A 25177-nucleotide genomic window follows, 5' to 3' on the forward strand; every position below is an offset into this window, starting at 1 on the left:
GCAAACACAATAAGGGTCTAGTAACAGAAGTATACAGGAAAGCAACAGCAACAAATAGTTTTCTGCATGCTGAGAGCCCTCATTTCCCAGGTGCTAAAGGATGCTATTCCTGTGGGGCAGTTTCTTAGGCTTAAGAGAAACTGCTCCACAGAAGCATCCTTTGAAGGGCAAGTGGAGGAAATGGCATCTAGATTTAGAGCTAGGGGGTACTCCAATCGGCAGATAAAGAAAGCTTGGGTTAGAGTTAGAAGATGCTGTAGGCAAGACTTATTGTTTAAAGAAAAACAAAAAGCAGAAGACAATCCAGTCAGGATTATAATAAAATACAACAATCACTGGGGTAAAATTTGGTCATTTCTGTCTAAGAATTGGCATATTTTACAAGCTGACCATGCTTTAGATCAGTGCTTTCCAAACTGTGTGTCGTGACACGGTAGTGTGTCGGCGACAGTGTGTAGGTGTGTCCCTGCTTCAGCACTAATTTCTTTTAATTTTAAAAAAAAATTTGGTTTCCGACTTTCCGCCTGCCTGCTACGCATATCACATGGTTGACACGTGATTGATACCTAGTGGGTCACAGATCATCTTAACCTATTGGTGCAGCTCAGTGGGAACTGAAACTATTCCCATTGGCGGCTTTGGCGGCACATTGGCTCCTGACTGCAGATGTAGTCTCCTCAATCGACTCGTGACTGCATGTGTAGTCAGTGAGTGGGACAGCAGTGTGTTTGCAGCGTGGGCAGTAGTCAGTTGGACTTTCAGAGCTCTGAGAGCAGCAGCTTAAACACTGAGCTGAAGTCAGAAGTCAAAGTGTTGGGGGTGTTTTGCAGCTAGCTCCCAGTAGTGCATGTGCTGCCCCAGATCTTGATATATGGATAGGAAGTGGAAGCTTAAAAATGCTTGATGATAAAATGTGAGTGTCTTTATCTAATATTCCACCAAATATTCAGAAACTGTGTTCATCCCATCAACCTCATACATCCCATTAAAATAATAAGTAGCTATTGGTGTTATTAAACTTTTTTTAATTCTTGCACATACATACTGTTACTTATAAATACATTTTATATTATTTAATTTATGTATGTGTCCGTATCTCTTAAAACAAGTTAGTTTAACCTCCTGTTTGCTAGTACAACTGAATTACTGTGTTTTGCGAAATTATGTAGGTCTAAAAAGTGTGTCACCAACATGAAAAGTTTGGAAAACTCTGCTTTAGATGGTATCATTTCAGATTATCCCTGCATAACAGCTAGGAGAGCGCCCAGCCTCAGGGATTATCTGGTTAACAATGAGTTTGTAAAGGGAACTCCTGCACAAAACTGGTTGACAGCTAGTCAGCCTAGGGTAGGTTGTCATCCCTGTAGTAAATGCATGTACTGTAGTACTATAGTTAAGACTAAAACATATTAAAAATGTTAATATTGATAGCCCCATTGGAAGACAGCTTGCCGAAAAACATAGATCAAATTATGATGAGCTGTCTGCTATTGGTATAGATTAGAACATGTTAAATATAGATGAAGAGGAGGCAACTTGGATCGCCTATTGCTTCAAAAGGAGGCACAATGGATGCATGTTTTAAATACACTTACACCTGTAGGTTTGAATAAAAAGATTGAGTTTGCTAGCTTTTTATAATCTTTAGTGTATATATACTGTATATATTAGTTGCCATTCTTCTGAGTACTATCTAATCATGATATATATGTGTATACCCATTATTTTTCGACAGCCACTATTTGTCAGAAGATAACCTGTCAATAATTGTGTTATCTTCACTCCAGCGTGAATATACCTTTAAGGTATATGTTGTTTTGCCTTAGACTATAAGGCATCTGTATAGTAAAAAATAAATCTGGTTTATTCCTCGTTTTAGATTCCATGACAAGACTAGGCAAATTTTATGATTCAGTCATACAACGTTATATAATTATACATAATTCTTTGCTGTAATTAATTGTTTTTAATATAGCCTGTAGTAAAGGGCTTCACTGGGCTATTTAAGCCTGTGAACAAGTGCACACGGAATTCGACGAAGCCCCTGGGACAGCCCATAGTGGGAGGGGTGAAACGCATCATCAATCCGTAAGGAGAATCCTACCTGTGCAGGTGTAACCTAGTTGATGTGGATTACAATTCTATGCCTCGCTGGAAAGGTTGTCTGGCGGGCTTTTTCTGCAGCAACGCAGGGTGGAAGCAAACCAAGTTCACAGCCCAGGGATTGCCGTATTATAAAAGACCCAGGATTAGTACTGCCAGTACCATCTCAGTACGTGAAGATCAGGAGCCGGTTCCTGAAGAAAAGCATGATGTATGTGACCACAGCTTTTTTCCTTTAACACGGAACAGTAGTGCTCTGGAGGATCCGTAAGTGCTTAAACAGTGTTTGTTTGCCTTGGACTGTTTGGTGCTTTTGTTGTCCGGCTGTTGTTTCAGAGTGTGCGTCTGCATGATGTGCTCTGTATGCCAGTTGAACTTTTGCTTCACTTGGTAAACTACAAGGGACGCTTTCAAACAGATGACGTGCGTGAGCACTGTGAGCCCCAAACTTTAATGAGTATTATTTATGTACTATGCTCATCACTTGAAATGTATATACCTATGAACAAATGTTTGTTTGTACCTGCAATTCTTTGAAAGTAATTATACTTTGCACAGGATTAGTTCAGCCTATGGATGGTTTCATTGTAATGGATCCCCACTGATTTATATCTTTTTCATATTAAACAGTTTTTAAGTGCAACCTGTCCTTATAGCTCATATTACTGGCATCTCTTTGATTAATCTCTTGTGATTAACCAAAGGCGCCCCTATATATATTTCGTTACATCTAGGTAAGTTCCCTGCTTGCGTTTACCCAGTAAAACTCCACATACATTGTTACCAATGCACAAGAAGATTCTGGGTAAGATATGATCTCAGTTTATGCATATCTAGTTTGCATATCTTACCCAGAATCCTCTCGTGTATTGGTAACAATGTATGTGGAGTTTTACTGGGTAAACGCAAGCAGGGAACTTGTCTAGAAATATATATAGGGGGTGCCCTTGGTTAATCACAAGAGATTAATAATATGAGCTATAAACATAAGGACTATTGATATATACTTATCTATAATCAGTATAATTCAGTAAGATTCTGGTATAATATATATCAACAAAAAGTATTAGAGTCCCATGGAAAGCAGAGGTGAAGTAATGATTAAGGAACCCAGGAATGGATGTAATATCAGGTCCGGGCAGCTGTCTGTAGATGGATCAAGGCTGCGATCCAGGGTCAGCTATCTGTAGACAATATAAGAAGACAGAAGCGCCACATGGCCTAGTATTGTATGATCAGGTGGAAATAAGTATGTAGTAGATCACACTCACATTTAATGAAGCATCCCTATTGGTGCGAGAGAGGCAAGCTGGACTCAAACAGTCAACAGTGCATCTAAATTGGCCACCTGGAATGTTATTTTTCCATGTAGGTAGGTGGCCACTAGAGGCATGCAGAAAACCGTTCTTATCAGTAGGCTTTCTATAATTTTTTGTAGCTATTTTATTTAAATTATCTATATACAATACAAGGTCTAAAAATTCTATTTCACCGGCTGAAATCTTACTTGTGAATTGGAGATTATATGTATTATTATTAATGCCTCTAGTGGCCACCTACCTACATGGAAAAATAACATTCCAGGTGGCCAATTTAGACGCATACGTAGAAACTGTACTAGTCAAAATTATTATATGCAGGAAGCTGATATATTAAAGGGACAGTAAAGTCACAAAAAATCTTTCATGATTTAAATAGGGAATGTAATTTTAAACAACTTTCCAATTTACTTTTATTACCAATTTTGCTTTGTTGTCTTGGTATTCTTAGTTGAAAGCTAAATCTAGGAGGTTCATGTGCTAATTTCTTAGACCTTGAAGACTGCCTCTAATCGGAAAGCATTTTGACAGTTTTTCACCACTAGAGGGTGTTAGTTCACGTGTTTCATATAGATAACATTGAGCTCCAGCACGTGAAGCTCCTAAGAGCAAGCACTGATTGGCTAAAAATGCATGTCTGTCAAAAGAACTGAAATAAGGGGGCAGTTTGCAGAGGCTTAGATACAAGGTAATCACAGAGGTAAAAAGTATATCATTATAACTGTGTTGGTTATGCAAAATTGGGGAATGGGTAATACAGGGATTATCTAACTTTTTAAACAACAAAAATTCTGGTGTTTACTGTCCCTTTAAGTAAGAAGTTCGTACAAAAAGGTTATAGGAAAGATCTAATTGAAGATTCAAGACAAAAAAAGGTTGGAATGTGATAGGCATACATTGTTAGAAGATAAGAAGGAAAAATCAACTATATTGGAAAAAAATAAAAATAAAACCAAATTCATTACAACATATAGTGAAGGGGCACATGGTGTAAAATCGATTTTAAACAAACATTGGAAAATTGTATTAGCTGATCCCCTGTTGATAGGACAACTTGATGAGCGACCGGATAGTATATAAGAATAATAGGGATCTTAAAAGTCTCATAGCCCCATCAAAATTGAAACCTTTAGTACAAAATAGTGAGGGTACTTTGTCCAATTGGCTATCATTAAAACCAGGGACTTATAAATATGGTAAAAAAGATTGTTGTTTATGTCCCATTATTGATACATGCTCAGATTCAACTATGAATTGGAACAGAAACAACAAATATACTATAACCATAGGACCACATGTAATTCCACATATGTAGTGTATCAGTTGACATGCATTTGTGGGATGATTTATATTGGGCGTACAAAAAGAAAAAGAAAATGAAAGGTATATGAACATCTGAACAATATTCAAAATGGGTTAGAGGGACACATTGTATCCCACCATTGTAAAATTAAACATCAGTGTAACAGTGTAGGGATTAAGTTTAAAGTCTTAGAACATATAAATAAAAGTAGTGGTAATTGCCTCCTACTCCTTAGGAAAGCTGAAACCAAATGGATACATTTATTGGAAAGTCTAACCAATGAAGGTCTAGATATAGATATATACCTACAAGCATTTATGGCCTAATATGGAAGATACTAGATACTAAAATATTTTGGCCAATTACGTTTCAGTTAGCATAATACGCTATCTTTATATGATATTAAGTAAGATTAGTGTATTTATAAGTCTCTTCCTCTGCTAGAATTTGATGAATTTTAAAATGGTTTTTAAAATAATTATAGTCTTGTAATTTTACAGTGTATAATATTTATTGTTTTTTTATGGCATAATATTCATTGTTTTTAGAAGTTATTGTGTATTTTTATTTTTATTAGTTGTTACCTGTATATCACAATTATTGCATAATAGTTTTTATGATATGTCTAGCAATCGAATGTAGCAGCCTTAGAATAGGTTTTAAAATTAAATAGGTTTGACAATTTATTTTGTAGTTATATGTAACACAAATGTCATATCTTGTATTTAGTTTAACATTGTCATTATTGTAGCATGCTTTGAATGGGAGGTATGAGTCATTTGACGTGAACCAATAAAAACAGAGCCCGGTAAATTTAAAGCCAGATGAAACAGCTGAGAACTATCCATTTCCTATTGAAAAAGTTCACCCGGTGTGAACGAAACTCGTTCAGGTGGAGAGTGAAACTACTCACCTATTGTTGATTAGCCGCAAACATTGGACTGTGGGAAAAATGATCTACTACATACTTATTTCCACCTGATCATACAATACTGGGCCATGTGGTGCTTCTGTCTTTTTATATTGCCTAGATGTGCTAATTTTCTATGCAAAAATTTGTATTTATTTACTTTTGAGACATGGAGGATTTTAATCTCAGATTTTTATCTCCACCATAATGTTAAAGATTTTTTTTATATATACTGTATATAATTATATATATATATATAGGTATCCAAAACACCAGATCTCGCCCTCAGAGGAAAACTGCCTGGGTGCAACTTTGCAAAAAATAGTAGCCAGAAAAAATGCACTCTCAGGACTTTCACAATCAAGTTACTTTTATTTCTGTAACGTTTTCGGAGGTCTTGCCTCCTTCATCAGCAACGTTACAGGAATAAAAGTAACTTGATTGTGAAAGTCCTGAGAGTGTATTTTTTCTGGCTACTATATATATATATATATATATATGTATATATGTTACTAAACGGAAATGTGCTAAACCATCTTAAGGGAATAGAAGAGGGCCGGCTATCCCAGTCTCTTTTTAACTGCACATGTACAAACAGAGTTCATGCTATATCTGGGTATTAGTTTGCGATTAGTTAGCACAGGTTATTTTGTTCTAGGGACAGGGTATTCAGTGAAAAGAAGAAAGATAAAATAATATGCTCATATGGCAAAATAAAGCTGCAGTATTCATTGCAAAATTGTTCTCACGTATGAAGGTATATTGTTATGCAGCCTGCAATGTGTGTTTAATGTCCCTTTCAAATTCTGTATGTATCCTTTTATATGGTAAATGGCAGGTTAAAAGAGAAGAACCAGAAGAAATTGTTAGCACAGTTTGTATGTTGTCCTTGCCATCAGGATCTTAAAGCCCATAGGTTTTCATGTCCCTTTAAATGCATCTGTAGGTATCAGTGATGTGCAGTCACTAGAGGCAGGTGAGGCAGTGCTTCACCTCTCATATGGGCAAAAATATATTTTTTTTATTGGCTTTAAAAAAAAAAATTGTATTTTTTTTCCCCAGCATTTTTTTTTTCTCACAGCTATATGTTGTGCAATGCAGAGGCACAAGCAGGTCTGCCCACCATTACACAACATGCTGCGCCACCTACTGGATGCAAGTGGTTAAGATCATTGCATTGCCCATTAACTGCTTATTTGAGGCAGTCCTATTTGGGCTGAACCAATCCAGTGAGAGGCATTAGTAAGTGGAACTTAGGGTTGGGGCTGGATGTTAAATCATATAAAACAAAACAAAAATGGAAAAAAACAACTTTCATATATTTTGTTGCTGTCCTGTGAACCTGCTAGCTTTGCTAAAGTGAAAAAGAGAGTTCTGTTCTTCCCCTCTAAGTGCAGTGGAATGTTCCACTGTCACTTCCTGAATCCTTACAGAGCAGGAAGAGAGAGGCACAGAGAACACTGTTTCAGCCACATCTTATTGAAGTAAGATTTTACTAAAAAGGGATTCTGTTAGGGAAAATGATAATTTAATGAATGTGGTTTAGTGTTTTTTTTACTCTTTTACAGCAGGGTCGTTTTTGTATTTTGTTTACTCAAACTTTACACCCACTAACTTAGCAGCTTGCCTCTGTACTAATGTATAGTCTTACTTTCTGAACTCTCTGTAGCTCTGCTGTTTTATTACTTTAAAATGCAGTGGTCCCCCCCCCCCCTTGTGTGTGTGTGTGTGTCTCTCTATCTATCCATCTCTCTCCTTATGTGTTGCTCTCCCCATGGTCTCTTTCTCTCTCTGTCTCTCTTCCTCCCCCTGTGACTCTCTCATCCCTTATGTAATGAAAGAATCTATAAGCATAATTTACAGCATTAAAGGGCCACTAAACCCAAAATCTTTCTTTCATGATTCAGATAGAGAATAGAAATTTAAACAGCATTACAATTTACTTCCATTATTTATTTTGCTTCATTTTTTAAATATCCTTAGTTGAAGAAAAAGCAATGCACATGGTGAGCCAATCACACGAGGCTTCTATGTGCAGCAACCAATCAGCAGCTAGTGAGCATATCTAGATATGCTTTTCATCAAAGAATATCAAGAGAATACAACAAATTAGATAATATAAGTAAATTAGAAAGATGTTTAAAATTGCATTCTCTTTATAAATCACAAAAGAAAAAATGTGGGTGGCATGTCCCTTTAAAGTAAAAAGTATGTTTTAAACATATTTTAATGGGCATGGATTTCTAGATCTCATAATCAGAGCAAGCATTGTGTTATCTGGCAAGAGTTTCTGTTACAATCCTTTTAGACTAAAATCAGATGTTTACTAAGTTGACCAGTTTTCCAAGACACCATTTAAAGGGACATGAAACCCATATGAAACCCATATGCAAATTTAAATAACTTTCCAATTTACATCTAATATCTAATTTTCTTCATTCTTTTGATGTCCTTTGTTGAAAATCATATCTAAATATGCTCAGTAGCTGCTGATTGGTGGCTGCACATAGATACCTCATGTGATTGGCTCACCCATGTGCATTGCTATTTCTTCAACAAAGGATATCTAAAGAATGAAGGCGTATCCTAGCCACTGCCTCACCAGCCTCTGACGTCACTGCACGTCACTGGTAGGTATTATAAGTAGTGGCGTATTATGTTCTGCTTCTGCTCTGGGTACAGATTTTGATGAATTGTTTCTATTACTGTGCCACATAAGGGTTATATAATATTACCCACTTATGTAACTTTATGTTAGTTATGTGTTATTATCAGTTATTTGTAGAGCGCCAATAAATTCTGCATCACTTTAAACATAGGTCTAATATGCAAGTTAGCGTTTATAGGAGACAAATGGGTAGAGGGACCTGCCAGGAGCTGCACTGTTGTAAATCAGCTCTCATAAAGGTGATCTACAAAACAGCTGGGCTTGTAGGCTTACATGCTAAGGGGGTGCAAGGGGGTGAAATGAGGAGAGGAACTGAGGTAAGAACTGTAGAGTCTTAAGGAGCACTTGAATCTTGGAAAACAATTGGAGAGTTTTATGGAGTGAGGCAGAGAGTTCCAAAAGATAGGGGCCAATCTGGAGAAGTCCTGTAGATGGGAATGTGAAGAGTTAACAAGAGAGGAGGAGGAGAGAAGGAGGTTGTCAGCCATTTGAGATCAGTCCAGAACTAGACCCAATAGCTAGAGTGAATATAATACACACACTAGCACATTAAGAGAAACCCAGGACATGACCAACTCAGAAAGTATTGCGTAATGTAGTGCAGAATAAACAGAATAAATTAGTCACAAAGAGGAGCTGCGTACTGGATGCAGAGCCGTGGTCAGATTGGCTTAAAGAAAGGGAAAGGAGTGTCCAGGAGAATGATCAGGTAAGCAGAGATCAGGAATATATCAATCCAAAAGTGTTGTATAAACAAAGCAGAGTTCAAGTTACAGTCCAGGCAGGTACAGGTTAATCCAAAAGAGTTGTCAGGCAAAGCAGAGGTTAAGTTACAGTTCAGGCAGGCACAGGTCAATCCAAAAGAGTTGTCATGCAAAGCAGAGGTCAAGTTACAGTTTAGGCAGGCACAAGATAACATAGAATAGAATGTACTCAGGATACAGATGAATCCAACAAACGGGCAGTGAGGATCTGAGATGCTTGGAATTTAAAGACCCACCTGACATCTTCAGAATGGGCCTTCACAGAAAGACTGCATCACATTGCTAACATGACACAGCAAGCAGGAGAACAGATACGAGAGCTGCAGCAGCACGGTTGGAAGCAGCGGATCGTGACAGTGCCCCCTCCTCAATGTCCTCTCCGGGCAGTAGGATCAGGTTTGTATATATGAGCCTTATGGAAGGCCCTCACCAATGCAGGAGCATGGACCTGGGTGGCCGGTTCCCAGGACCTCTCAGTGATGGGATAACCCTTCCCATGGATGAGATAATGCAAGTTCTTGTCACGAAGCCCAGAAACCAAGATATGGCTTACCTCAAACTCTGGTTGTCCATCAATTACCTGAGGAGGAGGAGATATCCTTTTTCTGGAATGCTTATTGTGGATCACAGGTTTGGGTAGAGAGACATCAAAGACCGGATGGATCTTGAGATTCTTGGGGAGGGCTAGATGATAGGCAGTAGAACAGACCTGACTCATAATACGAAAAGGACCCACATAGCGAGGGTGCTTGAGACATAAGTTTTGTGTGGAAATCCAAACCTTCTCTCCACAATGGTAGTTGGGTGCTGTCTTACGTTTGCAATCAGCATAACATTTGTACTTACCGGAAGCTTAAGGATCTTCCGCTAATGGTGAGAAAGTCTTTTAGCAGATAGATCAGCGGCAGGTACTCCAGTGGTTGACGTAGAAAGAGAAAAGGTTCTGGGTTCAAAACCGTAAGCCACTTTGAACAGTGATGTTTCAGAGAAGCATTATACAGGGAATTGTAAAATAACTCTGTGAGAGGCATCAGCTGGGCCCAATTAGAATGGAAATGTTAACATAATGTCTAAGGTATGTTTCGAGACACTGGTTAACCCTCTCAGTCTGGCCATTAGACTGAGGGTGATGAGATGTAGATGCAGTGGTAGTATGTTGAATAAAGAGTTCAGAGAGTCTTTTGGCTGATGGTAGAGCAGGTAAAGGAACAAAATGAGCAGATTTGATGAATCTGTCAACGGTTACCCAAATAGTACTGTATCCTTCTGAGAGCGGAAAGTCTGTGATAAAATCGATGGACAAATGAGTCCAGGGTTGATAAGGAATGGGAAGAGGTTGAAGAAAACCAGTAGGAAGGTGATGAGAGGATTTTTTGGAAGCACAAACTGTACAGGCAGAGACATATTATTTAACATCCTTTGCTAAAGAAGGCCACCAGACATGTTGTCTCAATTTCCACAAAGTTTTGTAGATTCCTGGATGTACAGAAAGGAGGTTATCATGTGCCCAATGCAATAGTTTAGAGCTGAGACATTCAGGAACAAAGAGAAGTCCAGTGGGTGGTTTACAATTGGAGGGAAGAAGTACTTAAGCCTTCTGTAACTCTTGCAGAGTAGAGACTGAGAGTTGAGCTATTGTCTTATGAAGATGAAGGATGGTACCTGACTCCTGTTGTATCGGATCAACTGGTAAAAACTGTCTGGAAAGAGCATCAGCTTTGATATTTTTTGTACCAGGGATGTAGGAAAGGACATAGTGAAATTTGGAAAAATGCAGTGACCACCTGTCCTGGCGGGAGTTTAGATGTGTAGCAGTTTGGAGGTAGAGCAAACTTTTGTGATCAGTCAGGATAAAAAAGGTTTGATTAGTTCCTTCTAACCAATGCCTTCATTTGTCCAAAGCCATTTTAATAGTTAACCACCTCTTATTTCCTACATTGTAATTTAACTCAGATGGATTGAATCTTTTAGAGAAGAAACCCACAAGATGGATCTTACCAGATTCAGGGTTATGTTGAGAAAGAACCGCTCCTGCAGCTACAGAGAAAGCATCGACCTTCAAGATAAATTGGAGGTCAGGATCGGGACGTGTAAGATAATAGCAGAGGAGAATGCTGAATTGAGAGTGCCAAATGCCTCAATGGATTCAGCAGGCCAGTCTTTACAGTTCTGTCCCTTCTTAGTTAAGGAAGAAAGAGGTGAAGAAATAGTGGTGAAACCTTTTATAAACTTCTGATAGTAATTAGCGAAACCAAGGAACCTTTAAAGTGCTTTAAGGGAGGTTGGCCTGGGCCATTCGATAATAGCTGATAGTTTAGTGGGATCCATTTCAAAACCAGACTTGGAAATTATATAACCCAAGAAGGGGATGGAATCCTGATGAAAAGAACATTTCTCTATTTTGGCAAAAAGGTGATTAACTCTGAGCCATTGAAGAACCATTTTGACATGTGATATGTGATCCTGAAGAGACTGGGAGAAGATGAGAATATCATCCAGATAGATGATAATACAATTGTTTAAATAGTCACGAAATAGTTTGTTCACAAAATGTTGGAATACTGTTGGGGCGTTGCAGAGCCCGAATGGCATGACCAGATATTTGTTATGTCTGAATCATGTATTGAAAGCTATCTTCCATTCGTCTCCTTTGCATATTCTGATGAGATTATATGCACCACGCATGTCCAATTTGGTGAACATAGTATCGCCTTGGAGATAGGTAAAATGTTCCGGAATAAGCGGAAGGGGATAACTGTTTTTGACTGTTATCTGGCTCAAACCCCTATAGTCTATACAGGGACAAAGGCTGCCGTCCTTCTTTTCTACAAAAAAAGAATCCAGCCCCAACTGGGGAAGAAGAGGGGCATGTGAAATCTCTAGCCAAATTGTCCTTGATGTATTCCTCCAAGGTGAGATTTTCTGGTCTAGACAAAGGGTAGGTCTTTCTACGGGGTAAAAGTGCCCCAGGAAGAATGTCTATAGGACAATCAAAGGCTTGATGAGGCGGAAGGCGCTCAGTCTCCTTCACAGAAAACACATCTAGGTATCACTGGTAAGGTACTGGCAATGATTCAGGGATGTCTAATGCAGTGACTATGGTAACAGTAAGATCATACTAGAGCCGCAAAGTCCTAGAGAGGTGCACTGGTGTATGATGGATAAAGACACCAGAGAAATCAGGCCGCACTCTTGATAAGTCGAAGTAATGAGAAGAATCCTGTTAGAACAGAAGAAAGAGGTGCCACATAGGATAATTAGTGATGTCGCAAACCTAAAAATTTCGGTTTGCGAACGGCGGACAAGAACTTCCTCAACTGTTCGCAAACCGGGTGAACCGCCATTGACTTAGATAGGCGGTTGAACTTTAAAACCAACAGGGACTCTTTCTGGACACAATAGTGATGGAAAAGTTGTTTCAAGGGGACTAACACCTGGACTGTGGCATGCCGGAGGGGGATCCATGGCAAAACTCCCACGGAACATTACATAGTTGATGCAGAGTCTGGTTTTAAGCCATAAAGGGCATAAATCACCTAACATTCCTAAATTGTTTGGAATAACGTGCTTTAAAACATCAGGTATGATGTTGTATCGATCAGGTAGTGTAAGGGTTACGCCCGCTTCACAGTGACAGACCAAACTCCCCGTGTAACGCACCGCAAACAACCGCAAACAGTCCATTTGTACAACCACGAGATAGATAGATTTGATAGATAGATAGATACATAGATTACATAGATCAATAGATGCAATATACATTTGATAGATACGATTGATAGATAGATTTGATAGATAAATAGATAGATTTGATAGATATATAATTTTCCAGATAGAGAATTACAAGATGTGCGGTCTGGGACCCATGGTAAGGTTCCCAGAGGCAGTTGCGGTGCCAGGGGACGTGTATATGGCATGGATTTTAGGAACTGGGAGATGGAAAAAGATGCTTGGTCGGTCCTCCCACTTCAAATTTTGGGCACTGCGCGTGCAATCTACTGTGGCACCAGATATGAGTGGTGGGTTAAGAAGTACTATTCTGATCAGTTTAATACCTGTTACTCCCCCTATCGGGGGAGGTGTATATGGCATGGATTTTAGGAACCGGGAGATGGAAAAAGATGCTTGGTCGGTCCTCCTACTTCAAATTTGGGGCAGTGCGCATGCAATCTACTGTGGCACCAGATATGAGTGGTGTGTTAAGTAGTACTATTCTGATCAGTTTAATACCTGTTACTCCCCCTATCGGGGGAGGTGTATATGGCATGGATTTTAGGAACCGGGAGATGGAAAAAGATGCTTGGTCGGTCCTCCTACTTCAAATTTGGGGCACTGCGCGTGCAATCGTGGCCGGACTTTTAGCCGACGAACATTTGTCCGACGGACATTTGTCCGACGGACATTTGTTCCGACGGACATTTGGCCGAAACACAAGTGGCTGTCACAAAACAGTCCGGCCACGAGATACATAGATTTGATAGATAAATACATAGATTACATAGATCAATAGATGCAATATACATTTGATAGATACGATTGATAGTTAGAAATATTTGATAGATAAATAGATAGATTTGATAAATATATAATTTCCCAGACAGAGAATTATAAGACGTGTGCAGTCTGGGACCCATGGTAAGGTTCCCAGAGGCAGTTGTGGTGCCAGGGGACGTGTATATGGCATGGATTTTTGGAACCGGGAGATGGAAAAAGATGCTTGGTCGGTCCTCCTACTTCAAATTTGGGGCACTGCGCGTGCAATCGTGGCCGGACTTTTAGCCGACGGCCATTTGTCCAACGGACATTTGGCCGAAACACCAGTGGCTGTCACAAAACAGTCCGGCCACGAGATAGATAGATTTGATAGATAGATAGATAGATAGATAGATAGATAGATAGATGCATAGATTACATAGGTCAATAGATGCAATATACATTTGATAGATACGATTGATAGTTAGATAGATTTGATAGATAAATAGATAGATTTGATAAATATATAACTAGCTGGCACTAGTTGGCAAGTGGCCTGGCACACATGCTGGCAGGCAGGCAACTGCAATTAGATTACACTAGCAGACTGATGTTTCACAGTCAAAAAAGTTTTTTTTTACAAAATTTACAATACTGTTACAACAGATATGAGTGGTGGCACTTAGCAAGTGGGCCTGGCACACACACTGGCAGGCAGGCAACTGCAATTAGATTACACTAGCAGACTGATGTTTCACAGTCAAAAAAGTTTTTTTTTAAAAAATTTACAATACTGTTACAACAGATATGAGTGGTGGCACTAGTTGGCAAGTGGGCCTGGCACACACTCTGGCAGGCAGGCAGGCAACTGCTATTAGATTACACTAGCAGACTGATGTTTCACAGTCAAAAAAGTTTTTTTTTAAAAAATGTACACTACTGTTACAACAGATATGAGTGGTGGCACTTAGCAAGAGCGCCTGGCACACACGCTGGCAGGCAGGCAACTGCAATTAGATTACACTAGCAGACTGATGTTTCACAGTCAAAAAAGTTTTTTTTTTTAAAAATGTCAATACTGTTACAACAGATATGAGTGGTGGCACTAGTTAGCAAGTGGGCCTGGCACACACGCTGGCAGGCAGGCAGGCAACTGCTATTAGATTACACTAGCAGACTGATGTTTCACAGTCAAAAAAGTTTTTTTTTTTACAAAATTTACAGTGGTGGCACTGCAGGCAGGCAAGTGCAATTAGATTACACTAGAAGACTGATGTTTCACAGTAAAAATTACACAGGCAAAAAAAAAAAAAAACGACTGATGTTCTAGCCCTAAAAAGGGCTTTTTGGGGTGCTGTCCTTACAGCAGAGATCAGATGAGTCCTTCAGGACTGTAGTGGACACTGAATACACTAGCCTAGCTATCAATTTCCCTATAAAATCAGCAGCAGCTACACTATCCCTCCTCTCACTAAGAATGCAGGATCAGAATGAATCTAAAATGGCTGCTTCCCAGGAGCTGGGAGGGTCTGGGAGGGAGTGTCTGCTGCTGATTGGCTGAAATGTGTCTGCAGACTGTGAGATACAGGGTCAAAGTTTACTCAATGATGACGAATAGGGGGCAGATCGAACATTGCATATGTTCGCCCGCTGTGGCGAACGTGAACAAGCTATGTTCGCCGGGAACTATTCGCCGGCGAACTATTCGCGACATCACTAAGGATAATATTGTCTGCACAGAGGACAAACGATACACAGAGATAACCCCCCTGCAAATGGCTACTCACAAAAGCAGAGGCACAACCGGAGTGTCCGACAGAGTGGAACGGGACCAACAGAGTCGCCCGAAAGACTCAAGACACACGTCAGAACGTCAGACGTCAGGTCACGTGGTGGATACGACCAATCACCAATCATCCAGAAGATGGAATATACAGGAGGGCGTCACAGTGGAACCAAATCGGTCAATAAATTAAGACCATAAAATCGTGGATAACGATAAAAATAGCAGAGCAAGTAGAATAAAAAGTGTAAACTTTATTTAGTACACTAATAACACAGCAAAGCGTTTCTCAGCAAAACATATGCCATTTCATCAGGCGGTAAAACAAATGACAACTCTACGTCATGGTCAGCAACAGCTATGAGCGCTAACCTCGCGCAAAATATGGATTAAAATAATCAAGTGTAATATGATACTGATCATGAGAAGAAAGGGGGTTCTACACAGTACTCATAAATGTAATCATCAAATCTTACACTATAAAAACATCCTAATACATACGTAGAATTATTTGAAAATGCTAGCCAATCATGCAACAGTGTCAAAATACACCCCTCTACATCATGGTCAGCAGTGGTGAGCGCTACCCTCTCACAAAATATAGATTAAAATAATCAAGTGTAATTAGACACTGATCATGAGAGGAAAAGCATTGTAACCAATACTTAATACTCATACATAAAATCATCAAAGCTCACACTATAAGAACATCCTATTACAAAAAATAAAATTGTTTAACAATAACAAATTTAAAAAATAATAATATATATATATATATATATATATATATAATAAATAAAGTAAGATGAAGTAGATCTTGTGGCTATACATATACAGAAGAATCTTTTATTAACTTAGTGGAGACTACAAATAGCAATGGACTCATCTAGGTCTACCCTTACATAATACTATGAGATAGAATTAATTCAATAAACTTGTACCATGGGATAGATAAGAGTCAACCTCTAGTCATCTAGGGAATTAATAGATAAGACTAATAAAAAAATAATATAGAATGGCCTATCAAAATATATCACGAGATATATGACCAACAACCTGCAATGTCCAAATGGCTAGAAACCGCCGTGAAACAGACCCCCTAGAATAACGTAGGTCATCAGACAGGGCGATTAGAAGACACCTTAACATCGCTAGCTACGGCCGACAACTCGTACTGGCATATAAACACCAATACTATCCTCTAATGGCACAAGCTGATACACTCCTAATATAAAAATAAATGGTATGTAAGTTGTGTTATGAATATCAACCACGTCTCCTAGTGTAAATGACTAGGAGATCATATACTGAGGGAACAACAAACAAAATGAATAGTATATGGTAAATCAACATTAAACTATAAATTTGTCAAAACAATTATAGTTATAAAAAAGGGGCCCCATGTTCAGGTTGTAGTTCTCCTAGCTACTGCATATATACTATTAAATATAGAGTGTTAAATCCCTAAACGTGAGGATCCCTTAAACCAATAACATAGATGAAGATATAACGATAACTCTAGTGATAATCTTGTGTGAAATTGAATAGAAAAGGCCTAATAATGGCCGTAATCCATAAAGTATATCTGGTCGGTGGGTATGGGGCAGAAGGAGAACAACTGAATCCAGAGGTGCTATAAAGATGGTTATTGGAATGCAGCCAGGTCAATATTGATATTGAGACCGCCAGGGTGCATACTCTTTAGCACATGGATCCAGTAAGTCTCTCTCTGTCTCAACCTATAAAATCGGTTGTATAAATGTGATTTGGGAATAAATTCGGTGGGGTTGATAGAAAAACAAACTATGGTAACAGGTGGTTTTGTAGGACAATGTAGGCAGTGGTTGAAACAAGTGGAGCCCCAGGAAGAAAGTTCACCTTGAGTCCAAGAGAATGCTGGGTTGTGTAACTGAAGCCAGGGAAGACACAGGATTATGGTAAACTGAGGAGCTGATATCACATAAAAGCTAATCAATTTGGTGTGCAATACTTCTACAGAGAAACGTAAGGAATTAGTGGATTACTAATTAAGTCCAGAGCCCAATAGATCACTGCTGATAGTAGAGATTTTGACAGAATGGACTTTGGAAAGGAGAGGTATACATTGGGATGATGCAAACAAGGAATTAATTAAAACACTGCCTGATCCTGAATCAATAAGGTCTCTGGAATTCATTTTGTGATTTCCCAGATGGATGGTTACAGGTACAAAAAGTTTATTATTGAGGGAAGTGAGTTCTTTATGGCTTAACTCAGTCCCTCGAACAGAAGTTAAGCCCTGGCCTTTACTGGTCTAGTAGGAGATTTTCTCAACAAATGGCTTTTTAAGCCACAATATAAACACAGACCAAGAGTCCATCTTCTAAGGCGTTCAGTCTCTGTCAATTTAATAGTTCTAACTTTCATGGGTTCTACTTGTTCCAGAGAAGAAGAGGATAAAGGAACAGGATTGGAGAAGCGGGTAGCAAGTCGGAAAGACGTCCTAGATATAGGTTTTCTGTTTCTGGCCCTTTCTTGTTGTCGTGCACTTTACCTGGAGTCAAGTCTGATGCAGAGATTAATTAGATCTTCTAAAGATTCCGGAAGATCCCAAACACAAGTTCATCCTTTAAATGATCATTGAGTACCTTACGAAATGAGGCTCTTAGGGCTCTCTGATTCCATGAGGTCTCAGCAGCCAGAGTACGAAACTCAATGGCATATTGTGCTACAGAAAGAGTTTCATGATGAAGGTCTAGCAAACTAGCCTCGGCAGCAGCGGATCTCCCAGGTTTGTCAAAAACGGAAGAGAATATGGAAATAAAATAATCCACATTATGGAGGATTGGGTCATCCTTTTCCAACAGTGGAGATACCCAGGCCAGGGCTTTTCCTTTCATCAGAGATAAGAAAGGTGATCTTTGAAGAGGGAGTGGTAAACAGCACAGGACTGTTTAGAAAATGAAGTCGGCATTGGTTCAAAAACCCAAAATAGTCCTCAGGGTTGCCATCATATTTGTTGGGAAGGGTTATTTTGGGATTAGGGTGCCCTTCAGGGTGGACATCTGGGACAGCTGGACTGGAGCTAGGAGTAGCTGCTGCGATAGGATTAGGTTGTATAGGAGCCACCAAAGATTGTAGCATGGCAGCTATCTGATCTAATTTTGAATCCAAGGATTGTAAACGTGCAGCATCAGAACCCAGAAGTTGCCCTTGGTGGGTCACGGCCCTGGCCAGCTCAGTCGGGTCAATATTATGGACTGTTTGTACTGTCAGACATTTGAGATCAGTCCAGAACTAGATCCAATAGCTAGAGTGAATATAATACACACACTAGCACACTAAGAGAAACCCATGACGTGACCCACTCAGAAAGTATTGCGTAATGTAGTGCAGAATAAACAGAATAAATTACTCACAAAGAGGAGCTGCATGCTGGATGCAGAGCTGTGGTCAGGTTGATTTAAAGGTAAGCAAAGGAGTGTCCAGGAGAATGATCAGGTAAGCAGAGATCAGTAATATATTCAGACAGGAATATATAAATCCAAAAGTGTTGTATAAGTGTTGTCTCTCACCCCCTCAAATGCTCTCAATCAACCACAACCCACATAACCTTAAACTTAACTCATTCTCAATTGTCAATAAAGAAGAAGTCTCGGCACTTATACTGCGCTCTCACCTCACTACCCGTCCCCTTGACTCTATCCCCTCACAGCTACTCCCCTCCCTCTCTGCTACCCTCACCCCTACACTCACACACACTTTCAACCTCTCCCTCAGCACCGGTATATTTCCCTCATCGCTGAAACATGCACTGGTCACACCTATCCTCAAAAAAACCTTCCCTTGATCCTACCTCCCCATCCAACTACCGCCCTTTTTCCCTCCTCCCTCTTGAATCAAAGCTTCTCGAAAAACTAGTTTATGCATGCCTATCCCATTTCCTTACAATAAACTCCCTCCTTGACCCACTGCAATCTGGATTTCGTCCCCATCACTCCACAGAGACAGCAATTGTTAAGGTTACCAACGACCTATTTACAGCAAAATCAAAAGGCGACTTCTCTCTGCTTATCCTCCTTGATCTGTCCACAGCCTTTGACACTGTTGACCACCCTCTTTTGCTCCAAACCCTCCAATCCTTCGGCATCTGTGACACAGCCCTCTCGTGGCTCTCTTCCTACCTGTCAAACCGTACCTTTAGTGTAGCCTTCTCTGGGGCCTCCTCTGCCCCGTCACCACTTTCTGTCAGAGTACCGCAAGGCTCTGTCCTCGGTCCCCTTCTCTTCTCAATCTACACGTCATCACTAGGTTCCCTAATAAAGTCCCACGGTTTACAATATCATTTGTATGCGGACGACACCCAAATCTACTTCTCTGAACCAGACCTATCTCCTTGCTTGCTAACCCGTGTCACTAACTGTCTTTCTCGCAACTCTAACTGGATGTCCTCTCACTACCTCAAGCTAAATCTCTCCAAAACTGAGCTCCTTATTTTCCCCCCTTCCTCAAAACTCTCCACCCCCAATCTCTCTATAACTGTCAACAACTCCATAATTACCCCTACCCCGCACGCCCGATGTCTCGGGGTCACATTAGACTCAGATCTTTCTTTCACTCCTCACATTCAGTCCTTGGCTAAAGCCTGCCGCTTCCACCTTAAAAACATCTCTAAAATTAGACACTTCCTTACACAAGACACAACTAAGATTTTAATCCACTCTCTCATTCTTTCCCACCTTGATTACTGCAACTCTGTCCTCTCTGGTCTCCCCACCTGCCACCTAGCTCCTTTACAATCCATTATGAATGTCTCTGCCAGACTAATCTTCCTTACACGTCGCTCTTCATCTGCTGCACCTCTCTGCCAATCCCTTCATTGGCTTCCTCTTGCCTCTTGGCAGGGCCCTCTACCCATTTGATCCCTATAATTGTTTTGTTGTACTCCCCCTTTGTTTATAGCGCTGTGGAATCTGTTGGCGCTCTACAAATAACCGAAAATAATAATAAATAATAATATAAACAAAGCAGAGGTCAGATACAATTCAGACAGGTTAATCCAAAAGAGTTACCAGTCACATTAGAGGCCAAGTTACAGTTCTGACAGGCACAGGTTAATCCAAAAGAGTTACCAGGCACATTAGAGGTCAAGTTACAGTTCTGGCATGCACAAGTTAATCTTAAAGAGTTGTCGGGCAAAGCAGAGGTCACGTTACAGTTCAGTCAGGCACAAGATAACATAGACTAGAACCTGGTTTCTCAACAGCCGGGCCATGGCCCAGTACCGGGCTGTGATAGCCCAGCTGGTGGGCCCCAACCTGTCATGCCCCCCACTGCACACTCTTACCCCACTGCACACCAGGGGCAGACTGAGACCCAACTGGAAAACTGTCTCACACTGACCCAAATGTATTCAAATTTATGCAAATGAACATGGTAGCCTCCCTGCCCTACCCCCAACAGGCCCCCCAACCTCCAGAGCCAGGACCCCCAACATTAAGGGCCAGAGAAAGGGTCCCCAACCTCCAGGGCCAGACCCCACACTCCATGGCCCTCACAGCGACAGACCTCCGGCAAGACCCTCCCACAATCCAGGGCCCCCACTAAACCCACACTTAACTGCTTAGTTATTGATAGAGCAGCTGAAAACTCCAGCTTAAGGAACCCACCAGGAGCTGTGGAGATGCCATTTGTCAGCCCCCCTACTTGCTGGTCCCTCGAAGATGCCGTCTGGATGAAGACTTCTGCCCGTCTGGAGGACCACTTTGCCCGGCTTGTATGAAGACTTCTCCCGGCTTCGTTGAGGACTTCGGCCCGGTTGGATGAAGACTTCTGCCGCTTCCTTGAGGATGGATGTCCGGTCTTCAGAACAGTAAGTCGATCTTCAGGGGGTTAGTGTTAGTTTTTTTTAAGGGTGTATTGGGTGGGTTTTATTTTTTAGGTTAGGGTTTGGGCCTCAAAAGAGCTAACTGCCATTTTAAGGGCAATGCCCATCCAAATGCCCTTTTCAGGGCAATGGGGAGCTTAGGTTTTTTTTAGTTAGTATTTTATTTGGGGGGTTGGTTGTGTGGGTGGTGGGTTTTACTATTGGGGGGGTTGTTTGTATTTTTTTTTACAGGTAAAAGAGCTGATTACTTTGGGGCAATGCCCTGCAAAAGGCCCTTTTAAGGACTATTGATAGTTTAGTTTAGGCTAGGGTTTTTTTATTTTGGGGGGACTTTTTTTTATTTTGATAGGGCTATTAGATTAGGTGTAATTAGTTTAAATATCTTGTAATTTGTTTAATATTTTCTGTAATTTAGTGTTTTTTTGTACTTTAGCTAATTTAATTTAATTTATTTAATTGTTGTTAATTTAGTAAATGTATTTAATTATAGTGTTAGGTGTTATTGTAACTTAGGTTAGGTTTTATTTTACAGGTACTTTTGTATTTATTTTAGCTAGGTAGTTATTAAATAGTTAATAACTATTTAATAACTATTGTACCTAGTTAAAATAAATACAAACTTGCCTGTAAAATAAAATTAAACCCTAAGATAGCTACAATGTAACTATTAGTTATATTGTAGCTAGCTTAGGGTTTATTTTATAGCTAAGTAGTTTTAAATAGGAATAATTTAGGTAATAATATTAATTTTTATTTAGATTTATTGTAATTATATTTAAGTTAGGGGGTGTTAGGGTTAGGTTTAGGGGTTAATACATTTAGTATAGTGGTGGCGACGTTGAGGGCGGCAGATTAGGGGTTAATAAATGTAGGTAGGTGGCGGCGATGTTAGGGACGGCAGATTAGGGGTTAATAATATATAACTAGTGTTTGCGAGACGAGAGTGCGGCGGTTTAGGGGTTAATATATTTATTATAGTTGCGGCGATGTCCGGAGCGGCAGAATAGGGGTTAAAATTTTTATTTTAGTGTTTGCGATGCGGGAGGGCCTCAGTTTAGGGGTTAATAGGTAGTTTATGGGTGTTAATGTACTTTTTAGCACTTTAGTTATGAGTTTTATGTTACGGCGTTGTACCATAAAACTCTTAACTACTGACTGTTAAATGCGTTAGGGATCTTGGAGGTAGAGGGTGTACCGCTCACTTTTTGGCCTCCCAGGACAGAGTCGTAAAAGCAGCGCTATGGAAGTCCCATAGAAAAAAGACTTTACAAAATTTACATAAGTCGTTAAACCTAAACCTGCAAGACTCGTAATAGCAGCGGTAGTGAAAAAGCAGCGTTTGGACCTGTTAACGCTGCTTTTTCAGCCTAACGCACAACTCGTAATCTAGCCGATAGACAGCACAAGAAATTACACTCTGATTGGGGGTTAAGAGAGATAAGTAATAAAATGTTAATTTTCAATTCTCTCTAAATATTGGGCTTTGGTATTCAGAAGAGATAATATAAAGATGCATGTGTGTACAGAAAGGGAAAAAATAAGGGTTGTGATTTCAAAGAAAAAAAACAGCTGTTTCATATGCAAATATCAACCTAAAGATACATATATTTTATACTCTGCAGCTGGTATAACAAGTCTTTGGAAATACATTGAGGGAAAAACTATTTTACAATACATTGTCCATTTAAAGGGACATAAAACATTTTGCGTTAGCAACAACTGTGAATAGTAAACACCGGAATCAGCATACCATTGAAATGTATTTTTTTAATGCTTAATGACTTTTTTCAGCTGCTGAAATGCAGGTTGTAAATTGCCCCGTTGGTTTGCTTTTAAGGGAGAGGAAATCACACTGAATTTCTAAAACTGGCACTGTTTTAGGTTTAGTGTGATTCTCTCTCACAGGCAAAATAATACAGAGGGGGGAGTTTGGTAACTGCATTTGAGTAGCTGAAAACAAGGTTTTAACTTTAAAAGAAAATTGTAATAATTCAATAGTTTTCTAATATAGGTATTAAAGGGACATAAAACCCATTTTTTTCTCTTCTTTCATGATTCAGATAGAGCATGCAATTTTAAATAACTTTCTAGTTTGTTTTTTTTAAGTATAGCTAGGTAGGCTCAGAAGCTGCTGATTGGTGGCTGCACATATATGCCTCTTGACATCAGCTTTCAGCTAGATCCTAGTAGTGCATTACTGCTCCTTCAACAAAGGATACCAAGAGAATGAAGCAAATTAGAAAATAGAAGCTAATTGGAAAGTTGTTTCAAATTATATGATCTATCTGAAACATAGAAGAACATTTTGGGGTTTTATGTCCCTTTAAGTACTTTAGATTTTTGCTAACTGAAAATGTCCTTTAAGGGTGATTTGTTTTTACATATCTAACATACGGCTAGATTACAAGTTTTGCGTTATGGTGTGGTACGGCTATACCGCTGAAAAATTGGCCATTGCGTGTGGAATGGCAGGCAACGCATATTACAAGTCGCTGTGATATAGCTATACCGCAAGCATTTTAGCCTTAACGCAACCCTCCATTCCGCACTCAAAAAATGACGTTTAAGTGTAGGATTTTCCATAGCGCCATATTACAGGTTGTGCGGTCTGGCTAAAATGCTTGCGTTACAGCCTTTACAGACACGATCCATTCTGCGATCTGAGACCAGCAGTTATGTATTTTGCAAAACAAAAATGTTTCACAAAACTCATAAATAAAATGTTACACCCATAAACTACCTATTAACCCCTAAACCGCGACCCTCCCGCATCGCAAATACTATAATAAACCTATTAACCCCTAATCTGCCGCCCACCCACATTGTCGACACTAAAATAAACCTATTAACCCCTAAACTGCCAATCCCCCTAATCGCCAACACTAAATAAATCTAGTAACTCCTAAACCACTGCCCCCCCCCACATCACTAAAGTATTAAACCCTAAACCTCCAGCCCCCAACATCGCAATTAATAAACTAAACCTATTAACCCCTAAACCACCAGCCCCCCACAAAGTAACTAATAAACTAAACCTATTAACCCCTAAACTGCCGGCCCCCACATTGCAAAACACTAAATTAAACTATTAACCCCTAAACCTAACACCCCCCCCCTAACTTTAAATTAAAAGTTACAATCTAACTATCTTAAAATAAATAAAAACTTACCTGTGAAATAAAAAAAAAAGATTTAACTACAAATTACCCTAACAAAACTATTCTAATAAAATTTTAAAAAAATACCAATTAAAAATCCTAAATTACATGATTAAAAAAACTACACTACGAAAAAATTAAAAACATCTAACATTACAAAAAAAGGCTAAAATTACGAAAAATAAAAAAACACTAACGCCTAGATTACGAGTTTGGCGTTAGCCTTAAAAAGCAGCGTTAAGGGGTCCTAACGCTGCTTTTTAACGCCCGCTGGTATTACAAGTTTGGCAGGTACAGGTGTACCGCTCACTTTTCTTCCGCGACTTTTCCATACCGCAAATCCCCTTACGTCAATTACGTATCCTATCTTTTTAATCGGATTTTCCTAATGCCGGTATTACAAGTCTTGGAAGAAGTGAGCGGTACAGCCTCTACCTCCAAGACTCCTACCGCATTTAAAAGTCAGTAGTTAAGAGTTTTATGGGCTAACGCCGGAACATAAAGCTCTTAACTAAAGTGCTACAAAGTACACTAACACCCATAAACTACCTATTAACCCCTAAACCGAGGCCCCCCCACATCGCAAACACTAAAATAATTTTTTTTAACCCCTAATCTGCCGACCGGACACCTACATTATACCTATGAACCCCTAATCTGCTGCCCCTAACATCACCGACACCTACATTATAGTTATTAACCCCTAATCTTCCGCCCCCAACGTCGCCGCTACCTACCTACAATTATTAACCCCTAATCTGCCGACCGGACATCGCCGCCACTATAATAAATGTATTAACCCCTAAACCGCCGCACTCCCACCTTGCAAA

Source organism: Bombina bombina, chromosome 6, assembly GCF_027579735.1.
Source record: "Bombina bombina isolate aBomBom1 chromosome 6, aBomBom1.pri, whole genome shotgun sequence".
In the NCBI taxonomy this organism is placed as follows: Eukaryota; Metazoa; Chordata; class Amphibia; order Anura; family Bombinatoridae; genus Bombina; species Bombina bombina.